Source organism: Canis aureus, chromosome 14 (genome assembly GCF_053574225.1).
Source record: "Canis aureus isolate CA01 chromosome 14, VMU_Caureus_v.1.0, whole genome shotgun sequence".
Taxonomy (NCBI): Eukaryota; Metazoa; Chordata; class Mammalia; order Carnivora; family Canidae; genus Canis; species Canis aureus.
The window spans coordinates 5807733-5827909 of record NC_135624.1 but is presented as its reverse complement, the minus strand read 5'-3'; positions in this window follow the sequence as shown (position 1 = coordinate 5827909).

Below are 20177 nucleotides of genomic sequence, written 5' to 3'. Positions count from 1 at the left end.
TACTATTACCCTCAAACATCATAGTGATTTCAAATTATGTGAATAAGTTACAATAGGATAGAATCAGACTGACTGAAAGATATAGCAGATTCTACTTGTTGTGGCAAATCTGAAAAGAGACAACAGCAGTAGAAATAGAAAATTTCAAAGAAAAGAAAAGAAAATTTCTATCTTCAGGTCTTACACATCATTCTTTGTCCTTTGCACAAGAATTCTGACGTAATCTTTCAGCCAGGCTGGTGATATGGCCATGCAAGGAGCATCTCAAAGTCCCCTTTTCCTGCGAGAATGGAAAGGGTTGTATGAGTTCCTTGGGTTCTTTAAAATCTGGGCCCTGCCCAGAATCCTAACCACAGAAAGCCCCATTTTATAGCAGTGAAATGATGATAAGGATGATAAACCAAGGTCCAGTTTGGTTGCAAGGATGAATTGAGACTAGGAAAAGAGGGAGGGGACTATTGTTATTGTAAAAATTGTCTGAAGAGGAGAAGGGCAATGGATGGGTCCAATTCTCTGAGTGCCCGAGTCAGGAGCTTTGGAAGTCTCATTAACTGGGGCTACTAAGGAAGGAAGCATTTAATATACTAAAAGAGCAATTTGCTTGCAAATATACCCCCATTTTAACCCTGGGAATACCTAGACAGAAACTGGCCCGTTATTAGGTGTTCACCTATTATGGAAGATGTTAAGATGCCAAAATTCTAACCTCAGGAGATCTGGCATCCTATCAGATTTACAACAAATAAGGGCAGGATACCTAATGTCCACACGTGAGAGAAAGCCATGCTTATCAGTTAAGACTGACTTCAACTGCATAGAGCAAACAAATAACATTGGCTTAAAAAAGTCAGAAGTTTCCTTCTCTCTCATCCTGTAAAAGAACTGCTCTAGGGCTGTTATGGCAATTGCATGGTCTCAGGGACCCGGGCTCTGCTGTCCTTGGCACATGGTTCCACCTCACAGTTCAAGATGGCTGTTTGAAATCCACTCAACAGGAAGGAGGAAGGGAAAAAAGAGGAGATAGAATAGCTAAGGGCACATATCAGCTGTCTTTTTGGCAAGTTTTCCAGAAACTACCTTCCATTCATATTACTTGGACATAATTGAGTCCAGTTAACCGTATACAGCTGCAAGGGAGCTTGGAAGACAATGGTGTTTACAACAGGTGATCATGGTCAGGTTAAAAACTGGAAGTTCTGTTATAAGCAAGAAGAGGATAGATGCAGAGGTGGGAATCCAGCAGTCTGTCACAGTCTAAACAATGTCAGTGCTGATATTCAGGGTTGAGAGGCTGCCACAGGTAAGTGGAAAGCCTAGAATCCTAGTCAGTGAAAGGATTTAGCTTGAGGCCTAGGTCCTATCTCATTTCTAGCCAAGTATCCAAGTGACTTTAGTAATGTTATTATTTGTGAAATAATAGATACGCCATGACTAAAAACTAAATGGTGTGACACTGAACATTATAAGCATATAAGATTAGGATTAGTTTCAAGTGTCTGCTGAATTAATTACCTGATATAAAGCACATAATATATGAAATTAGACATAGGGACACCTGGGTGGCTCAGTGGTTGAGCATCTGCCTTTGGCTCGGGTCTTGAGGTCCGGGAATCAAGTCCCACATCAAGCTCCCCACAGGAAGCCTATTTCTCCCTCTGCCTATGTCTCTGCCTCTCTCTCTGTGTCTCTCATGAATAAATAAATAAAATCTTAGAAGAAGGAAAGAAAGAAAGAAAGAAAGAAAGAAAGAAAGAAAGAAAGAAAGAAAGAAAGAAAAGAAAAAAGAAAAGAAAAGAAAAGAAAAGAAAAGAAAAGAAAAGAAAAGAAAAGAAAAGAAAAGAAAAGAAAAGAAAAGAAAAGAAAAAAGAAATTCAGACATATCCACAGGAGCAAATAGAATGGTCAAATCTTTGAGTTGAAAGGGACATTCAAAGATGTCAAATTCAACTTCTCTCCCAATATAAGAAACTTTGCTGCAGTAACCCTGACAGACGGTCCCTTGTCTTAAACTTAAGCACTTTTAGAATGTGTTATTTTGCAGTTCTGTTGACAGACAGCTCCAATTGTCAGATAGTTTATCTGTGTAGCAATCTCAAAACTCCTTCCCTTGAACCCCTGTCTCCTGAAATAACAGAGAACAAAGCCATTCTCTCCTCTTCATGACAGACCTTCAACTATTGGAAGACAGCTCTATGTCACCCTGTAGTCTTTTCCCCTTCAAGCTAAATATTCCTGATTGTTACAACTGTTTCTTAAATAACCAGGTGTCCATCCCTCTCACCATCTGGATATCTCTCCCTAGATCAGCGTTTCTGGAGCTCTGTTGACTATGACCCACAGAAAGAAATGCATTTTACATCTCATCAATATGCATGTATATGCGTGTAAGTGAAGCAGAAGTTCCAGAAAACAATACCCTATCATGTTCTGTTTTACTTTTTGAAAGGCTAGTTGCTGTCCGCTAAGTAGATTTTATACTCACTCATAGGTGGCAACTCATAGTTTGGAAATCACTACTCCAGATGTGCTCTAGCCTGTAGATATTCTTAGAAAGTAGTGCCCTTGATACAGCCAACTGATTTGAGTGAGCAAAAGGAGCTTCTACTTCCCGAGCCCCAGACTTGGTGTCTTTAAGGTAATCTAAATGCACTAACCTCTAAAGTCACACCATGACACCATTGGCTGAACATTTGAGTCAGTTATAATTGAGTTTCTCCATATGAATAGCTTCCAAGCCTACTTTCTCCCACCCTCTGCTTCAGCAATTGATTTTTTTTAACCTAAACACAGAGCTTTAATTTAATCCTGTCAAACTTCATCTTTTTTAGTTTCAACTTTTTTCAATGTTTCGAAAACTTTTTAGATGAGTGTTTGTCATCAGTCTGTCCAACTTTACAGTATATCCATGTTATATAAATAAACTTTCCATAGAATATAGGGTGTTTTCTTATGGCTTAGCTCTCAAAGATTACTGTTTACCTAAAACTCTGCCTCTATTGTAGCCATTCATAAACAAACCGTTGAAAAATAAACCCAAAAGATAGAGACCAAAGGTACTGGACAAGAAATAACATTTCTGAAAGGTGGAACTTGAGATTATTATTCTTCATACAGGTTTTCTACTTCAACTCAATTTAGATAGCGTCTACCCATTATGCAGCAGGAGGATGCCATCATTCTTCAGCTTGCTGGTCATTCAATTTATGAAGATCAAATATATACGGGCATACTACTAAGGCTTGGGGAAATCCTCGCCCACCCCTGAAACCTAGGAGAGACCAAGATCCTCTGATATAGTGGCTAGGAGGTAAAGTTAGAGCAAGTGTACAAGATCTTCGTTCATGCATTTACTCATCTATTTATTCAAAAGATATTTGCTGTGCCAGACACTAAGGAGCGGAAATAGAGAGTCCTAAACCAGGCTGTGGGGTGTGGGGGGCAGAGGAAATGAAAAGCGGGGAGGTCAATCATTTTCTATTTAGGGAGGAGGCCTCCTGTACTTGTTAGCCACGAAGTCTCAGTGAGCTGGAGAAATAAGGCCCTTTATTTATTTATTTAGTTATTTAGTTTAAGATTTTTATTTATTTATTCATGAGAGACAGAGAGAGAGAGAGAGAGAGAGAGGCAGAGACACAGGCAGAGGGAGAAGCAGGCTCCATGCACCGGGAGCCCGACGTGGGACTCGATCCCGAGTCTCCAGGATCGCGCCCTGGGCCAAAGGCAGGCGCCAAACCGCTGCGCCACCCAGGGATCCCAGGGCACGGTTTTAAACACACTGATTAGAAGATATTTACTTCGCTCATGTCCAGACTAGGGCTGTGATGAAGAAATCAGAAGAGGTGGCCTCCATCTGCTCTGTGGAGGACACTGGCTGTCTCCTGGGGATCCTGCAGAGCTTCGGGGCAGCTTGAGGATACTTAATGCATTTGCTACTTGTGAGTTCTAAATTCTCATTCAATCAATAGGAGCTAAAAGCGCTGGCCAGAGTAAAAGAAGGAATGAAGAAGTAGAAATGGAGGTGGCAAGAAAGGGAATGATCTTTGATCTTCACTCTAAGTCCCAGACTCAGACCAATGGAAAGTTTTTTTTTTCTTTGTTCTTGATTTTTCTTTTCTTTTCTTTTTTTTATTTTTTTTATTTTTTTTTCTTTCTTTTCTTTTTTTTAAACTGACAGGTTTGTTTGTTGTTTTGTAGGTTTTTTGGTGTTTTTTTTTTTTTTTTTTCTATTAGGTAAAGCATTCTTCACCGTCCAAAAATTCAAAAGATTCAAAAAAAGAGGAGTGGTCAAGTTTCCTTCCCTCTTCACCCTCTGCCACCCCATCTCTCTTCCTGAAGACAACCAATGTTAGTTACTAGGTCTTTTTGTATTTCCAGGAATAGTCTCTGCACATACAAACATATGTATACATAGAGAAGCCCACATCCTTTTTTTTAGTCTAATGGCTGCCTAATACACAGATAGTACTTTCTTTTTCCTTTTACAGAAATTTACCATACCAAAAGGGGAAAGGCATTTGTAGGTTGAAGAGAAGAGATTAGTCTTCAGGGAATAAGACAACTAATGGATATCAAGAAGGGGGGGGTGGGGACGGACCCACCCTGCTTTCACCATTTCTATATCTCAGCTTCTCAGGTATAAAAAAGAATTTGTAGAGAAAAAAGTATTAAAAGGAAATATTATTGGCTCTTCTTCAAGATGTTTACTAAAATCCTTGAATTATAAAAACACTTGCAATTTTTTGCTGTCAAATAGAAAGAAAACATGATAAAAGGACACCAAGTAGAGTTATACTTTACTTAAAATATTATGCAAGCTTGAGAATTCAGAAAACTACACGAGTCTGGATACAACCTTCAGAAATATTAACAATCTGTACTGACAAACAGAGCCATCTAATTTCCTCTTCTATGCTACCAGATTGATGTAGAAACCAGGGAAAGAATGTTCAGGCTGAAATGAATAGAAAAAGCATTATTAAATGGGTAACAGAGTAATTAAAGCATGAAGCCTATACCTTAAGATAATGGTAATGGTTTTTTTTAGCTCATTAATTGGGTAAGAACAATTTGCCTTAGTGACTCTCAGATATTTGAATATGGAATACTTTTTACTTTGCTAGAAATAGAGAGTGGAATTATCATGGAGCTTGTAAAACAAATAGGTTTTAGCCACCAAAAGTGTAATTACAAGTCAGAAAACCCAGGATGAATTGGTCCTACAGAGATAATTTTTTCCTCCATACTATAGAATTCATTAAGACTCATAGAGAGAGGGTAAATCTCCCTTCTACTAAAAGATTTCCATTTCAAAACCTTTTCACCACATGCAAAAACATTTCATTACATTTGGGACACAACACGTTTTTACATGATTTATTATTTATTTATTTATTTATTTATTTATTTATTTATTTATCTGTATCGAACGTGGGGCTCTAATTCACAACCCATGGGTCAAGAATCACATGCTCTTCTGACTGAGCCAGCCAGGCACCCCAACATGTTTTTGACAAAAAACATTGCCCAGCTTGTGGGATCATGTACCTTATTCATCATATCTGAATTCTGATCATTTTTGGCAATTTCTAAATATCAAATTCACCCTCAAAGTGAGAGAATTTGTCAATCTGATAATATTCAAAAGAAAGTGCCATAGACTCAGAAAGTAATTCCACAGCACAGGAGAAATTTCAGAAATATTGTGAGCTAAGTCTGCAAAAAGAAACATGGGGTGGTATCATGTCACTATCTCCCAAGATATCTTGAAGGGGACTTGCTCAGTTAAGTTCTGAGAGATTTGCTATAAATCAGGATCTTTTTAAAAAAATATTTTATTTATTTATCCATGAGAGACATACACAGGCAGAAACATAGGCAGAGGGAGAAGCAGGCTCCCACCGGGGAGCCTGATGAGAGACTCAATCCCAGGACCCTGTTATCAGGATCTGAGCAGAAGGCAGGTGCTCAACTACTGAGCCACCCAGATGCCCCTATAAATCAGGATCTTAGCCTTATAGTCATAAGTTATAAACTTTGGGAGGCCTGGGTGGCTCAGCGGTTTGGTGCGTGCCTTCGGCCCAGGGTGTGATCCTGGAGACCTAGGGCTCCCTGAATGGAGCCTGCTTCTCCCTCTGCCTGTGTCTCTGCCTCTTTGTCTCTCATGAATAAATAAATAAAAACTTATAAATAAATAAATAAAATGGATGAGGTTATAGGGGATTTTATCCTCTATTCCTTTAAAGTCTACTTCCTGCATTTTCCACAATGATTATGTAATATTATGGTAATCAAGATCAAAAAGAAGTTTAAAGCTGCAAAAAAAAAAAAAAAAAAAAAAAAAGGTATGTTCCATCTTCACATGTATTTCTTTTCCCCTGTGTGGAAGGATATCATCCTAAACATTTGAGCTGGTTCAGGTTCCACTTATTGTTTGTTCTCAGTAGCAATTTCCTAAGTAAACAAGAAAACAAAATGAAAAATAAAAGCTAAAATACAAATCACCTTTTTGTAACATAGCTTTCCTTCTGCCTCTACTGCAAAGCAATCTAAATACGCCTTTACTCTCCGATTTTAGTATATGTGCTGCTGAAGCGACCACTCCCTTTACTCTCAACCTTTGAACCCAGGTGTCACCTTTGGTGTTTTCACTAAGGGGGAAATGGTCTCTGCCAGCCACTGTAAGCTTCTCCGCCCCCGCTCCCTTCTTCTCCCCCGCCCCTAGGACTTCAGCCCCTTTCCATTACCCATTCCCCCATCTCCATTTCCAGTATCCATCCATACCGGATATTTAGAGCCCTGAAGGGTCCTCTGCCTTTTGCCCAGGGAGTAATTTCTGCATTTTTAACCAATCCTGCCAGCCATTCAGGATAAACAGCTATTTCAGAAGGTGGCCTCAGGTTCTCCTTCCGTCTTGGTGGCATCCCTCTGAGGCCTCAGAGGCCTCCCTCGGGGGTCTTTGACACTGAGGGGGGTGGGCGCCGTTGGGGAGCCGCAGCTCTGGCCAGCTCCCCGGGCCCAGACACTCAAAGAGCAGGAAAATGATTCCAGGCCGCGTCACAGGGCACCGTGTTGACACCAAGGTGCAAGGAGGGTGCTGCCCTCCTCCTGGGGGCAATTCCCAGGCCCCTTTCTGCCCCCGGCGAATCCGGTAGGCGCAGCGCGGGAGTGACCTGGAGGAGTCTGCTCCGGCCCTTGGGGAGCGCGTGGCCTGCTCACCAAAAGCCCAGAAAGGCCGTGACTCCAATTCCAGTTTATCCCGAGGCGCCTCGGGATATCTGGGGACGCGCAGAGGACCTTCTCCCGGCCTCATTAGTAAGGAGAGTTAGTTGTGCCTTTCCAGGGCCCGGTCCGGTTTTGATCCAGGAATTTGGAATCTTGTACCGGTTCCGGCCTCTTGTTAGGAGGCTTAGCGAATCCGTAGCCTCCTTGCTCCTTGCTCGGCTGTACTGGGTACACTAACCTCGCTCTAGTTCCCAACTTACTTTACTACTTTTATTTCTTTACTGTCACTTCTCTTGTTTCATTGTAGCGTCCTTACTTGTCTTAGTCTTTGATATTGTATGTCCCTTTTAAAATTCCTTTTTTTTTTTTTTAAGATTTATTTATTTATTCATAAGAGACACACACAGAGAGGCAGAGACACAGGCAGAGGGAGAAGCAGGCTCCATGTAGGGAGCCCGATGCGAGACCCGATCCCAGATTCTGGGATCACTCCCTGGGCCGAAGGCAGATGCTCAACCGCTGAGCCACCCAGGTGTCCCCCTTTTAAAACTTCTTAACAGGGACGCCTGGGTGGTTCAGTGGTTCAGCGCCTGCCTTAGGCCCAGGGCATGATCCTGGAGTCGGGGTTTGAGTCTCGCATGGGGCACCTTGCATGGAGCCTGCTTCTCCCTCTGCCTGTGTCTCTGCCTCTCTCCCTCTCTATGTCTCTCATGAATAAATAAATAAAATCTTAAAAAAAAAAAAAGAAAACCTCTTAACATCTTTCTGGGGACAAAGTAGAAGATCAACAAAGCCAAATCAGTTTTTAAAATATCTATGTTAGGGGTGTCCATTTTTCTGCTATTTCTGTCTTCTTATCAGCATCCCCCTAAATCCAAAAGCAGATCCCAACTCCATCAGTCTGATTATGCAAATATCTTAAACTTCAAAAATGTGGTATTAATCCAATTATATATACATCTTTAGCAGGCAGGGATCAGGTCAGCTGAGGCAGGCTGCAGCAGCAGAAAGCAGGAGGAGCCTAGGCTGGGAGTTTTTCGTTTCCAGCTCTGCCGAGCTCTAGGTGTTTGACCTTGGGCAGGGCCCTTCTCTCCGGATCTGTTTCCTTGTTTATAAAATGAAGGGGTTGGACCAGGTCACTGTTAAAATCCCTTCCAGCTCTGAAATTCATTGACTCTCTGACCCACTGTGGGCGCTTAATAAATAACAAGCACACTCACAGAACCTCAAGAATGACTTGTGTTCATTCAGATGCTTTGGTCAACAAATATTTACTTGGCACCCATCCGGAATGTGGAATGTGGCTGCGGTGAGGGACAAATCAGAGATGGACCCCTGTGGGTCCCGCAGAGGCTCCAAACCTAACCAGGAGACTTAGACACTTGTTTGTCCTCACTGTCAGAGGATGCCAAGTTTTTACACGATCACTAGAAGCTGAACCTCCTTGCCAACAAAAAGAACTGAAGGCATGGGGGGGGAGAAAGTAGTATTCATGAGACAGGAAGTTATTTACCTTTAGAGAAAAAAAATCAGGGGATCCCTGGGTTGCTCAGCGGTTTAGCGCCTGCCTTCGGCCCAGGGCCTCATCCTGGAGACCAGGGATTGAGTTCCCATGTTGGGCTCCCTGCATGGAGCCTGCTTCTCCCTCTGCCTCTCTCTCTCTCTCTCTGTGTCTCTCATGAATAAATAAATAAAATCTTTAAAAAAAATATGGAGTAGAGGGGGATAGAGGCTTTAAAAAATATAAAATCAAAAAAATATATATAAAATCAATGGTTAATTTTCATACTCTATAAGTCAAAAAGAACCTATTTAAGAATATGAAAGACATTATGGGTAATTTAGTTTTGCCACAAAATTATCACGCTTGGTATATTTTGCCTTTAAAATTAATCATTGCTAATTATAAATGTGCTGATTTTTGTTCTAAATTGTTTGCACTTTTTAACACACTTTTGCACTTTTTTTTTTTAACACTTTTTGCACTTTTTTTAACATGTAATTTTAAGCCGCTGATAGCATCTTTTAGGGTTTGCCAGTTCATGAGGAACTGGAGCCAAGTTAAGAATAAGCCATCAATACTATAAAAAAGCTGTGTCCATTAAGTGTCCCATAACTATAAGAAGTACCCACCCATTTTCAGAAAAAAGGCTGAGAAAGAAAGGAGGAGAAAGCCTGGCCAAATATAACCTTTTTCCATAAGCAATCTTCTCATATTCCTTGTTTTTGCAAACCGTTCAAGGAAGAGTTCTTAGTTATAATTGCTGCATTTTAATCATCTCAGGGGATCTCAAAATACTGAGGATTTCTCTTGGGACAACGCATCTTTACCTTCCTAAAGGCCGTATTGTTGCATTTTTCCTCATAAGTATTGACAGACAGATGCAGATTCCTGTTCATGTTTTAGAGGGTCGATGTGTCAGAGGCAGAGCTGGACAAAGAACCTGTGGTCCGGATGATGCAGAATTCTAGACCAGGGGGATCCCTGGGTGGCTCAGCGGTTTAGCGCCTGCCTTTGGCCCAGGGCGCGATCCTGGAGTCCCGGGATCGAGTCCCGCATCGGGCTCCCTGCGTGGAGCCTGCTTCTCCCTCCTCCTGTGTCTCTGCCTCTCTCTCTCTCTCTCTCTCTATCATGAATAAATAAATAAAAATTAAAAAAAAAAAAAAAGAATTCCAGACCAAATATCTGGACAAATCACCTGAAAATCTTTTCTTGTCCTGCAAAATGTAAAACCATATCCCCAACATTAGTGGCCACATGTGCTTTGTAATTAAAACAAATTCAGGAGCACCATAACTCATGCTCATGCCTTCTGGCCCAGGAGCTGTGCAGCACTCTGACTACTTCCTGCTTCTCAAAAAGCATTTTGATTTCCTTCCAACCTTCCAAATGGAAATAAACTTGAAGTCTTTTTTTTTTTTTATTGTATCCATCAAGGTCTTTGCCTGAGTGATAGCTGGCACAGGGGCACTTGGCTTTACACAAGACCTCTGGGAGATTAAAAAAGGCTGGAGTCACTTCCATTCTTTGAAGGTCCAGGTCTAATTGTCTTTTAATGGAGATGTTCAAAGTAGGGTAAACATATTTGGTAGTTTTTTGCAAACACTTAGTTTTAATAAGCTGAAACTCTTTTTTAAAAAAAATATTTTATTTATATATTCATGAGAGACACAGAGAGAGACAGAGACATAGACAGAGGGAGAGGCAATCTCTTCGCAAAGAGCCCCATGTGGGATTCCATCCCGATGTGAGATCATGACCTGAGCCAAAGGCAGAAGCTCAACCCCTGAGCCACCCAGGCGTCCCAATAAGCTGAAACTCTTAATGCGCGCGCGCACACACACACACACACACACACACACACAAATACAACGCAGGGCACCTGGGTGGCTCAGCGGTTACGCGTCTGACTTTGGCTCAGGTTGTGATCCCAGGGTCCTGGGATTGAGCCCCATAGCAGGCTCCCTGCTCAGTGGGGAGCTTGCTTGTCCCTCTCCCTCTGCCTGCTGCTCCCCCTGCTCGTGTTCTCTCTCTCTCAAATAAATAAATAAAATATTTTTTAAAAAATATTTCATAAGAAATAATAATATAAATAATAATAGTGATGCAATAAAAAAATAAGTCTAGACAATTGCAGAATTTATTAAAATATTACTTTATAGTACATAACTATTGGTGCAGCTTGTCACAGGGCTAAGTCAAAGTTGCATGAAGATTATTTTATTTTAATCCCATCAGGCTTTTCTATGACCTGTACTTTTAACTTCAACTGAAGATAAAGGCGAAACATTTAAACCCAAGGCACCAGTGCAATGCTTCCCACCCCCCAATCCCCACCTTTGAGTTGTGGCATAAAATGCACTTTCATTTTTTTTCTTTTTTTTTTAAGACTTTATTTATTTATTCATGAGAGACCAGAGGGAGAGAGAGAGGCAGAGACATAGGCAGAGGGAGAAGCAGGCTCCATACATGGAGGCCAATCTGGGACTCAATCCCTGGACCTGGATCATGACCTGAGTCAAAGTCAGACACTTAACCGCTGAGCCACCTAGGTGTCCTTAAAACCCACTTTCAAGTCTTCAGGCCCACTTGCAGACAGCATCCCCATCAGGTATAGATATTCTAAAACTAAGGAACTAAAATGTAGCCGCCCTAAACATAGGACTGTACCTCTCCTATCAGTTTGCTAGGGTTTTAAATGACATTGTTTTGGCCTACGCATTCTTTTCTTTTGAAGACAGCAGCTCTCCTATGAATAGCTTTTTATGTTCCTTATCCCTTTCTTGGATCTTCTGTAGCTCTGGAGAGCACCCAACTTGATGATGTCACAAGGAAGCAAGTTTGGGCCATGCAGAGAGCATCCTATTGTGGTCATCGGCAGCTCTCCTTCCTGTTGTCGACCATTCTGTTCAGTCAGCAAACCAGTCACCTCTCTCTCCCTGTCTTGTGCAGGGCCTCCCACACTGATAGCTGATATCTGCTCTCTTTCTGACTTCTACTCTCTGTGAAACAAGCTAACCAAAAATACGTTGGGGTGTTGATATCTTATAAACTGTGACCTCTCTATCCGTTAATCTGTAAATATTTTGAAAGATAATACTTGGCTGATTGCTACTTAAGCAGATTCCCTTCCCCAGTCATAGGCTAACTCTAAGGGAGACTTTTCTCAGAGTCTGTCTGCAAGGCAAACAGTATGTTGATCTTAATAATTAAAGCATTTCCTGCCAGGATGCATTTTCAGTTTGTAGGCTGTAAGTGCTCCAGAAAATACAAATTGGTCTAGTCATTACCCTTCCCTCAGCCCCTGAATCAGTGATGGACCCAGGAACATTTTTTATATGATAGCATCAGATATTTGATTTCTTGAGACTAATGATTAGATGCTCCTTGCAATGATGCATTGAAAAAAAAAAGAAGAAGAAGAAGGCAGCTGTGGGAGTTCTAGATCGAGAAGTACACATGGAAGAGATAAATGGATGGATGTAGGATTTTATTCATTGTAAGGATCTCACAATCACATTTTAACCTGTTATTTTGTTGAAGATACAGCTAAAAGTCTTATGAATATCTCATCTTAAACTGTATCTTATCTTTTTGAAGTATGCCAACACAAAACTATTTTTTTTAAATTTTAGGGTGGTTTTCAGGGAAAAAAATAAAAATAAAACTGGGCAAACGACCATAAATGGCTTCCTTTTATATTCTCAGGTGCTCTGCAGCTGCCCTCCTGTGAGTACCCTGGAGTTCTCATGTAGTGAGAACTCAAAACAAGTCAGGGCGAGGGTCAAATTCTGACCCAGCAGTCATTAGCAGTGAGACCCAGAGTACATTACTTGGCCATCTCATGCCTCTACTTACTCCTAGAGCTTTTGGGAGAATGAAAGAAATGAAAATACCTGGTTTTCCTGAGATAAATTTGTTGCAGACCGTGCTAATCCCCATTCCTCTGAGATGATGAAGGTTCTAGAGAATGTGAGGAGCTTCTTTGATGGTATCAGTTTAATGTAATGTCTTAAGGGGAGGACAGAAGTACCACCATGAGGAGGAGCCCTTGACATTTTGTGGTGGGCAATACGGAGCACTTACCAGTGCCCACCTATATTTGTCTTTCCATCCCTCTACCTGGCTGCCAACTGCCACCTACTTCAGTCACCTGAGTTACAGGCATTTGACATCTCTTTGCTTTCCTTCTTCCAGGTTAACGAGTGGTCAAAAAGTAGGAGTAGTTTGTGCCACCATGTTCAGATAGACAAGAATTCTCAACCATGTAAGACGGACACTAAATACATTCAAAGTATCATGAAGTGGTCTTTTTTTTTTTTTAAAGAAAAAAAGATTTTATTTATTTACTTATGAGAGACACACACCGAGAGAGACAGAGACACAGGCAGAGGGAGAAGCAGGCTCCATGCAGGGAGCCCGATGCGGGACTCAATCGTGGGACTCCAGGATCACACCCTGGGCCGAAGGCAGGCGCCAAACCGCTGAGCCACCCAGGGATCCCCTGAAGTGGTCTTTAAAAAGAGACCTCACCCTTGCTTTTTTGACTATTTTTGTGCAAAGCTTTCCATGTAGACCCAGTAAAATTTCTCATTTGTTTATTTGTATGGTCCACTGCTAACTTTCGTCAGCAAGGACTTGTGCTAACCCCATTGAGAACCCACCATGCCCACAGTCATTGCACTTCCTGACCCATCTGTCACAGACAAGTTTTGTCTAGCAGGTGTTCCTTTCCAAAGTTTCTCCTTCTGATGTCAAGGACTGTGAAGATTACTTGGGATCGTTGTAATAGGTGGGAGGAGATATAAGCTCTTACTTTCAGGAATAGTTACAATCAGTCAAAAATAGAAATAAATTGGGATTCTCTGCCTTGGGTTCCCTAGTGGAGGCTGCTTCTTCTCCCTGTTCCAAAGTCCTTTCTCCAGCTTTTTGAGCTGCATTAGAGTTAGGATCTGTAGGTTTCTCCTATCAAAGCGTTGGCTTTTTTTCTACCAATTCATTCTCTTCTACATTTTTCTCTGTTGTTTCTCTCTTGTTTCTGTTCATCACTTTCTGGTCTTTTTTTCTGATTCTGGCATTATTTCTTGCCTTCTAATTTCTCATTTCTCATCTTTTCCATAAAAGGAATAAGCTTCATCATTGCTGACCAAGTCTATTTTTTGTTCTCTGTGGGCTTCTGCTGTAGCTCCATTCAAAACTGCCAGTGTACAGTGGGGCCTGATAAAACCATAGAAAGCAGAGAACCCACCCCAAAAATAAATAGTTACTTCCTTCTTGGAAGGGCCTTTAGTAGTACAACCAATACATCTTTCATCAAAACTGTGAAGGGCAAACTTTTTCCATACCAAGTGAGCTCCATGAAACTGGACTGCTGTGTGCAGTCAACAAATACTTCTTGAGCCTCAACAGGGCCAGACAGTATGAAAGGTAATGAGTCCAAGACACTTACTGGTTTGGTGTCTGTCCTTGTGAAGGCAAGCACAAAGGTACATCAATGACACCCCTTCTCCCACTTGTCCTACCCTTTACGCACAATATTTTCTCCTACCACTTATCATCATCTGATGTGTCTTGTATTTTACCATTTTATCATCAGTTTTCCCCCAACTAGAATGGAGCACCATGAGACAGGGATTTTTGCATTTTGATTCATGGCTGGATCCCTAGCACCTGAACACTGCCTAGCATTTGAAGGTCTCAAATATATATATGCTGAACAAATTAAATGCAACATGATGCATGTGGTATCAGAAATGTGGATGAAGTACTATGGAATTATAGGAATCCACTTGAAATTAAGAGTCACTGTGTGTGTGTGTGTGTGTGTGTGTGTGTGTGTGTAAATCAGATCCAAAGGAGCCCCAAATGGGCTGTTTACTCAGTGGGGAGTCTCCTTCTCCCTCTCTTTTTGCCCCTCCCCCCACTGCTCATGCTCTCTCTCAAATAAATAAATAAAATATTTTTAAAAAGATAAGATTCATAGAGAAATTTGATGCTTTTGGGTTTATGTAAGTAAAGTATCAAAGAGTTCAGAAGAGGCATAGTCATCTGGTGCCAGGTCAAGATCTGTATAGGAGAGGGAAATGTGACATTTCCTACCCTTAGAGCTCATCGAGTTGTGTTACAAATGCCTACATTTCATTTAGAAAGAGGAATGGGGAGCATTCTCAGGGCTTCCTTAGAATATGAAAGGCAACCAAGGTCACAACTGTCAGAGGCACTTGGGAGAGGCCTAAAAACTCAGCTGTGAGGAGTCCTGGTTTCTTTCCCACTTCTACTATGTGACCTTGAGCATGTTATTTTACCTCTTGAGCCCTGCTTTCTCAGAATATAATAATATGGACCTTGTAGAGGTATCCTAGAATTAAATGAGGTAATGAATGTAGTTTTTAACACAGTATCTGCCTTTAAGCCCACAATAGAAAAGTTAGCTATTCTTATAATAACTGCGGTCACAAGAGGGAAAAACAGCTCAGATATGGATGCCACAGGGCGTAGGGACACCACATTGCTAAGGGTATATATGTAATTTCAAGTAAGATCTAAACTACTTCCTCTCCCCCCAGCTTGTTATTCCTATACAAAGTGACACTGAATGCAACATAAATATTAATATCTCCTCCCATTCCCAAACTTTCCCAAACCTAGTAAGAAACTGAGAAGAGAGAGACCACGCTCTCTTTTTTTCTCCTGCTGCTGAGCAGCTAGGATGATTTTCTTCCACTCAGAAGACAGTTGTTACCTAGGTGACAATGCCATCATCCTGCTCCTCCCCTCACACTCACACCTTTTCCACTCTCCATTACTTCTTCTGTAAAAGCTTTTAGCAGAAAAACTTGAAACCACAATTTTACAAGCTGCTATAGCCATCTATTTAAAACATTTTTTTTCTTTCCTGAATGCATGCAAACATATTTTTTAATATAGTGAAGAAAACACCTCTTGTCTAGGGCAAAAGAGGGGACTAAAAAAAGCACACATTGAAAGAGAAAGAAAGAAGGTGCTAGAAAGCAAGAAAGCCAGCAGGTCCACTGGGCCTAGGTGAATTTTTCTGGAGGTTGACTTCCTGGGGTTGAGTGGCTTTGTAAATTGGTGTTTGACTTCTGAAAAAAAAAATTGGGGTCCAAGGTCAGACTTGACCTCTGGGTCTTGCCCTGTGTGGACTACTTGGGCACTAGATGAAATTTTGATCCCATAAGGTAGAGCTCTTGCCTGTCCTATAAATTTTAGCTTAAGCTTGTCATCCTAGAGCAAGGTTTCTCAACTTTGGCACTGTTGCTATTTTGAATCAAATAATTTTTGTTTGGGAAGCAGTCCTGTTCATTGCTATAAGATGATTAGCAGGGATGCCTAGGTGGCTCAGCAATTAAGCCTTTGTCTCAGGGTCTGATCCTGGGGTTCCAGGATTGAGTCTCACATCAGGCTCCCTATAAGGAGCCTGCTTCTCCCTCTGCCTATGTCTCTTCCTCTCTGTCTCTCATGAATAAAAAAAAAAAAAAAAAAAAAAAAAAAGATGATTAGCAGAATACCTAGTCTTCACCCATTAGATACAAGCAGCAACTTCTCCTCCAATGCAATTGTCACAACTAAAAATGTTTCCAGACATTACCAAATGTACCCTGGGGTACAAAATTGTCCCCATTTAGAACCACTGCTCCAAAGGAAGAGAGATTAGAGGGATGCACAATACTTGGGTTCATAGCTGGTACAGAATTTTATAATATTTTAAAAATATTTGATTTATAAAACTCTAATCAACACAAATCTTATTTCTCCCCACCACCAAAAATAAGTGCTTAGTTAAGCAAAGTACACCTATATAAAAACAATCCTTCCTTATGGAGCCTGGCTGGCTCAGTTAGTAGAGCATGACTTTTGATCTTGGGGTCATGAGTTCAAATCTAACATTTGGTCTAGAACTTACTTTAAAAAAAAAAACAAAAAACAAAAAACAAAAATACCACAATCCTTTCTTATACGTAAATGGCCCAGGGGTGCCTGAGTGGTTCAGTTGGTTGAGCAGGTAAGTGGCAGACTCTTGATTTTGGCTCAGGTCATGATCTCAAGATTGTGAGATGAGCCCCACAGTCTGGCTCCAGGCTCAGCACTTAATGGGGAATCTAGTTGAGATCATCTCCCTCTGCTTCTCCCCTACTTGCACTGTCTCTCTCTATCTCATAAATAAGTAAATCTTTTTTTTTAATGGCCCAATTAATACATAATTGTTAGGTTTGAAAAAGAGACAACACTATGACCAACTCAAGTTCAACCTTAGGATTTAAATAGAATATTGAGAAGGCAATTTCTCCCATGAGCCTCCCTTTAGAACAGAAACAGAAGTTGCTCTTACAGAAGACCAGTCCAAGAAACAAGTCTTCCTAGAATATGTATTTGCATTTCCTGTTCCCTCTAGCTAGTAAGTTTTCTCCAAAGAGCCATGTGTCTCCCTTGCTTACTTTCTTCAGGTATCTGTTTAAAGATGTCCTCATTAGAAAGGCCTTCCAAGACCAACCTTTAAAAATAGCACCTTCCCCAATCTGGCATACTTTATCCTGGATGGCACTTCTCACTATCAGATACACTGTCGATTTCATTTTTCATTGTTGTCTGCCCTCTCTGCCCCTAAAATGTCAGTTCCAGGTGATCAGGGGTTTTGTTTTCACCTTCAAGTAGTGCCTCGCACTAGATAGTTCTCAGTAAATATCTGTTGAATGAGCCTATGAATAGAGGTGGTGAGTGGTGGGCAAGGAGATGCCTGTCAGACCCAAGAAAGGCTCAAAGTGCTCCCCTGGGATGGGAGACTTTTCACTGCATATTGTATAGTACCTTTTTTTTTTTTTTAAAGTACCTTTTGAGTTTTGAATCCTGTGAAAATAATAGCTACCTAAAACAATTAAAATGCAAAAGAAAAACACTTTTTTCTGCTTTTTTCCTTTCACCAAATGGGGCAAATAATGCCTGCCCCACCATCTCCACATTGCTGTACAGGAGTATCCTACACTCGAGGTGTTTTCACTATGTCTCATTTACCCCTGGTGTAAAACTGACTTGCGTTTATTGTTTGCATAACATAAAATGACAGATTGTTTTAGATCCTCATTCCTCATTTTGAGAGCCTCTTGGCCTCTTTTAAATCATGCGTTGGTGTTTCTTCAGTTTTTCAAGTATTTTCAGCCATATAAAAGCAAAAAAGAAAAAAGAATAGCAAAGCTATCAGTATGTGTCATCTGCAATTATGAAGAGCAATTATTTCAAGCATGTTGTATCTACTTAACTTGATAGCTGCTTTCTGAGAAAAGTGAAGTGTAAATTCAAATTTTGTAAATCAAAAAGTTTAAATGCATCATGGACACATTCTAAGATGATCCTGTGGTGAAAATATTTTTACTTTTAAAAAAATGGAACAAAAATCCTTCTACACAGCAAATAATTATTCCTGTGGTCTTGTGATTTATAAGATGAAATATATATTTAGTCTTTGTCCTGCGTTTCTGCAACAGAGCTTCTAAAACTCTTGGAATTTCCAAACTGATGAGAATGTCTTTTGTTATATTAATAAGGTGACTTTTGGACTGTACCTAAGGATGGGGGCTGGTTGCCAGGGGAACCAACCTAGAGATCAGACTATTGGAACTTCTAATCCCACCTCCCTGATTTCCAGGGAAGGGGAGAGGGGCTGGAGGTAGAATCCATCACCAGTGGCTGATGATTTCATCAATCATGCCTATGTAATGAAGCCTCCTTAAAAACCCAAAAGGACAAGATTCAGAGAATATGTGGTCAACACATGGACATTTGGGAGAGTGGCATACTCCCAGAGGGTGCAGAACCCCCTTGATCCTTTCCCCATACCCTATCCTATGCATTTCTGCCATCTGGCTGTTCCTAAATTCTCTCTCTTTATAATAAACTGGTGATCTAATAAGTGAAAGTTTAAGCCATTCCAGCAAACCATTCCTTTTCTTTTTTATTTTTTTAAAGATTTTATTTATTTATTTATTCATGAGAGACAGAGAGAGAGAGAGATAGGCAGAGGGAGAAGTGGGCTGCATGCAGGAAGCCTGATGTGGGACTTGATCCCGGGACTCCAGGATCATGTCCTGGGCCGAAGGCAGACACTCAACTGATGAGCCACCCAGGCGTCCCACCAGCAAGCCATTCCACCTAAGAAGGGTGTCATGGAACCTCTGACCTACAACCCATTTGTCAGAAGCACAGGTGATAACCTGAACTTGTGGCTGGAGTCTGAAGATGGGGGGACAGAGCAGTCTTGTGGAGGTGAACCCTTAACACGTGGAAGCTTCCAGTACATAGTGTCAGAATTCAGTTGAATTGTAGGACATCCAGCTGATGTCCAAGAATTGCTTGCATGGTGGTATGGGGGGAAGCTCCATGCACACTGGAATTTGGTGTGGAACTGTAATCCTTTATTCTATCTGGCTTGGCCTTGTCATGTCCAAGCTACATACACATTTCACATCTGGCTCCTGAGTGGCATGACTGAGAGTATAAGGGGCAGGGAGAATCACAAAGATCCTGAAATACATCTGCTTACTCGATGTATTCGAACTCTTCAGACAGGCTACATATAAGGGTCAGGGTGGGGGTGGGGTGTGCAAAAATGAATAAACATAAATGAATGAATGAATGATGAAACAAACAGTGGGACTGCTTTATGGTGAAGCAAAAGTAGAAGTTTGCACAAGTTACTCTATCTTTTTGGAACTCGGGGCAAAGGAGCAAAATAATGCAGAAACATATTATGCAGAAAATAATCACTTTAGGAAATTTTTGGGTAGCCTGATAGTTTTTTGGAATGCCATAAAAGTACAGAAGGCAGAGTAGCCTACCATTCAAAGTTGAGAGATGGGACAGGTCCTGCTGTGGGCAAAATAACCACAGGGGGTGAGGAGGCAAGCTGGATATATTTAAGATGCACAAATTTGCCCAAACCAAGATCTACAGGACAGTTCTGCAAGGCTCAGGGCCAAGCCATCTTTTTACCTGCTTTTACAAAGAAGAAATAACCATCAGTGCTAATAATAACAATAATAATTATTTTATATATTATATATTATAATATAATAACAATAATAATAATTTCATCGTGAAATTTTTTTAAAGATTTTATTTATTTATTCATGAGAGAACAGAGAGAGAAAGAGAGGCAGAGACACAGGCAGAGGGAGAAGCAGGCTCCATAGAGGGAGCCCGACGTGGGACTCAATCCCAGGACTCCAGGATCACACCCTGGGCTGAAAGCAGGCACTTTAACTGCTGAGCCACCCAGGTGTCCCTCATCATGAAATTTAAAAAACAAACTCTTGGGGCATGTGGGTGGCTCAGTGGTTGAGCGTCTGCCTTTGACTCGGCGTGATCCCAGGGTCCTGGGATCGAGTCTCACATCAGGCTCTGTGTAGGGAGCCTGCTTCTCCCTCTGCCTATGTCTCTACCT